Genomic DNA, 4,175 nt, shown 5'->3' on the forward strand with positions numbered 1-4,175 from the left:
GACTCTTGAATGGAAGATGAATGAATGAAAGAAAGATGAATGCATGAATTGAATGGAAGACTTGGATGGAATCTTCTATTACGGATTCTCGATACCATATAACAGGCGCAGCGATGCCCACTTCGTTCAGCTGACGGGGGCAGTGGTCGTAGTAAGCGGCCGGGGAGAGACCCACACCCGCCCCCGCCCGCCCGGACACCAGCTGCGGTAGTATTTATGTACACACGGTTAAGAACTAAGTGGTCTTAAGCCGTCCGTAGAGGTCACGCACCGCTGCTGACCATGCATGTCCGAAGCTACTGGCGGATCTATGAGGGCCCTGCCACGCTTAGTCGTCCCCCGTCACTGTTCACGAATCAATATCAGAAACAAGTAAACGCCGCGAATTAAGCAGTCCATGAGCATTTAAAAACGTTATTTACTTATAGTTTCATAACTTTAGTGCTTATTAGATGATAAAATTAACTATATGAACCACTAAAATCAGCCCTCCGAGAGAGCATATAAAGCGCACCTATACCCCGCCGGTGGTGCTGGTATAATATATATATATAAATATATATATATATATATATTACGTATGAATGTCTTATAGAGCAGCTGTACTACAACTAGCTGTTCGTGGATTGCTAATGCGGGCAATTACGACAGAACCAGTCTCTAAACCAGCTGGAGTTCATCATAAGTACTGATGCGGGCCAGGATCGCATGTTGGGAGTTATGGGGATCTTGGGGGATCAGTGTATTTCCGCGAGCCCTCTATTACGTACGAGTCAAATCTATATCTACTATCTATATCTATTAACTCTATATCTGAAATGCGCGAGCACAGAATGCAAGAAGTTTAATGATATTCGTAATTATAAATTCGGGCATCACGTAAGCTCGTATGAGCAACGGTTATGCGTGATAGAACTAATACATCATAATAATACTATATATAAAACATATCATAAAAATATTCCACTACGCGTAATGGCATATTTTTGCTCTTAATACTTTCCGTTATATATATAACCAGGAGTGTATAATGACAAATTTGTATTTGTCATTATACGCTCCTGATATAACGAATATACATGCTATCATGCATAATCGCATATATATATGGTGGGGACAATAATCGTGATTGTTTTAAAATTTATTTAGAAAATATTATTCAAGAGTATTCCATTATATACGACCGCTAATACTTAAACACTCAATTTAAGCAAGCTAAGGTAATCTATAAATATAGGGTAATAATATGTTACGTCACCATCCAGGGGATTTGACCGCCAATGTTTCGTTAGTCTACTGCTTCGCCTGCATGCATCAGACAATTCTCTCGTAACGCGTTTTAATGACGCATAAAATGAGAATAAAATCGCAGTATAAGGAGTGAAACTAAGGACGCGGCAGTTGTGTCAAGACTCAGGGTTCTAGATTTCCAGATAATACCCATCCCAGTTTAAGGCCATCTCATCTGAGAAGAGGATGTGACCTACTTATTGAGAGCATCCATCTGGGCGGGACAGTGTTTACTCATATATGCGTTACGCCGGCGTACAAGCCGAGTATAGTAGATATAGTCAACAGGAAAAGACAGCGTATGGCAGAGTTATTATTGCTGTGAGGTACTGAAATTAGCCGACACACCGGCAGGAGCCGATTCAACTGGCGTGCGCGCCCGAGTTCTCCATGTGTCCTTTGTCTTGCACATAGTGAACGATCTGATACAGCAACTGTAGAGTATGTAGATGTAGTGCAGGAGTAGGCACGTCAACCGCATGGCGACTGTACAGAACTGTGATAGATGGCGCTTCGTACGAACGCGGTGTTGACTACATACATTACAATTCTCACAACAGAGATCACGTGACCACTGGCTTTTGATTAAATTGCGCCGCTATAACAAATAAGAGAGCAATTTTCATTTCTGTGGTGAGATTGGACTACGTATATATATAGTTATAACGTTGCGTTTCTCTCCTGAGTTCGTTCTTGTTCCTTATACAGAGGCAATCACAGTCACGGGCCGAGTACGTGCGCTCACCCCTTTACTCCCGAAGCTCTACAGTACAGCATCATGCAGCAACCACGAAGCAGCCTCTTGTCAGCAGTTCATTTAGGTGTGAAATCGAGTCGAGTCACGTGAGTCACTCGAGTAAACAAAAGTGCAGCCGATCGCATATGTTACTGCTGCCGGCGGGGGGGGGGGCGCTGTCATCGCCTCGTGCCTCGCGCCATCTGTGCGCACCCCGGGTTGGCTAGGAGTTTTTGCGTTTTTTTTTACTCCGAGTCGAAGCCCGCCAACACCAATTTCTTGTTCTCGCGCGAATCGAGAAAGGAAACCGTCCCGATATCGTCGAGTCTGGATACACGCCTCTAGATACAATAATGTAACCCAAACACAGGGGTAGTTGGGTCCTCTACCCCTGTGTTTCGGTTACGTTATTGTATCTAACACGCCTCGTCCCCCGCAGTCACGCCCCACCCCCTCTCTCTCTCTCCGGGCTCTCTCTCTCTTTCTCTCTCTCTCTCTCTCTCTCTCCCTCTCTGCGCCCGTGAGTATATGTACGTCTTGCCCAAAACGCGCGTTCTCTCCGCTCTGCATCCATACAGGTCCTATTTTCTCCTCTCTCACAGGAATGCTACATGTTTGAAATACTGCTGCGGCCCTTAACTAAAACAAACAGCGAAAGCGAACCGAGAGCGAGACAGCGAGCCAGCGAAAAGCGTTACAGACGCACATAGTTGGCATTTTCACTAAATGTTTTTATTTCGAATTGGCCCAGTGCCGATTCTCCCCTTTTATTTGCAAGTCCCGTGCATGCGCGCGTGCGTACATGCGTGCGTGCGTGCATGATACCTTATACGGCCACCTTGTATCTTATACTTATATACGTTCTGACTAAACTCCCTGATCACGTGCACGCATTCGCTTCGTATCTTCGCAGAACCGAGGCAGTTATAGTTCCGATAGCAACAGCTGCTGACTGACTTATTGGAGTAAGTTATGCTAGACGTGTTAGATGGTAATTTCCACGTCTCTCGTTACACAACTCTCATCATGGTTATACCCTGTGTATATATACCAACACACAGAGTCCCTGATACATCGATCATCGCCTTCCTGATCACACTATACACTATAGTATACTATAGCTAACTATATACACTATATAATATCAAGAGCTAATAAATTGGTGTTTATTAGCTTTTGATATTATTTGCACGCATATATAGCGATGACCAGCATGACTCATGCCCTGTGGCGCAATCCTAGTGTGCAGTATTACTGTTACACATCGCTTTTTATTGCCACATATTATCAAGAGCGTATTAAATATACTTAACATACGCTATTGTTATTATCCCCCTGATATTATTCCCCTTAATTCGTTACGTAATGCGATGACGGCCATAGCGGTTCAAGGATAGAGATGATGTCCAGGACGGTGAGAGGATAGGATGATGTTTATTACTAAAATTACACGTATTTCCATAAACAGCTGCTAATTAAAAGACCCACCGTTCATCTCCATCATAATAATAAGCACACATCGCCAACACCACCCGAACCCTACCCGCGTACGTATAACCTAGCCCCACCCATATAGTGCACGTACCAGTTTAAGCAGGCCCAACCCAGAAAAGCTCGCAAAAGCCACACCATCACGCCAAGGATCCAATCCTCGATGTAAGGTCCAGCCAAGTCTTACCTTGATGCCTTACAGGATGGACAGTCTGCGCTTCCACGTGCTCACGTGCCAGCGTCCGTTCTTACGCTCCTACCACTGCATGCACGCGGTCACGAGCGTCGTAGAAACACTGCCCATAGACTCTCGCTCAGCTCGGCACCGGCGGCTGCGCTGCAACGTCATGACGCACGTGACGCGGCCGTAGCAGACGATATAATACGCACGCGGTTTTCCGGCAACGAGTAACGAACAGCGGCCGGGGTGTTATGTGAAGCTGTGGCTGCTAAAAGGCGAGGGTTAGTGGGGAGGATGAGAGAGCTGCGAGAAGGCATGCGTGGCGGTCTGCGATTAGATCAGGAGTCTATCAATTATTGATAGACTCCTGATTAGATCATGATCACTGGTAGGCGGCCTGTGTGCGCGAGCCCGCGTGAGAGAGAGAGAGAAAAAAGAGATAGAGGGGGGAAGAGAGCGGGAGAGAAGAGAGAGAGA

At 45.7% G+C, this 4,175-nt stretch overlaps 1 protein-coding gene across 1 annotated transcript in view; it reads right to left on the reverse strand.

Annotated features, from left to right (window-relative positions):
* LOC106808786 overlaps positions 1-3,832 on the reverse strand; it is a 38,696-nt gene extending 34,864 nt beyond the window's left edge. The window contains exon 1 of the mRNA XM_014811637.1: positions 3,705-3,832. The gene's annotated coding sequence lies outside the window, so the exon portion shown is untranslated. The remainder of the gene's footprint in view (positions 1-3,704) is intronic.
* Between the last annotated feature and the right edge of the window lie 343 nt (positions 3,833-4,175).

Source organism: Priapulus caudatus, unplaced genomic scaffold (genome assembly GCF_000485595.1).
Source record: "Priapulus caudatus unplaced genomic scaffold, Priapulus_caudatus-5.0.1 Scaffold304, whole genome shotgun sequence".
Taxonomy (NCBI): Eukaryota; Metazoa; Priapulida; class Priapulimorpha; order Priapulimorphida; family Priapulidae; genus Priapulus; species Priapulus caudatus.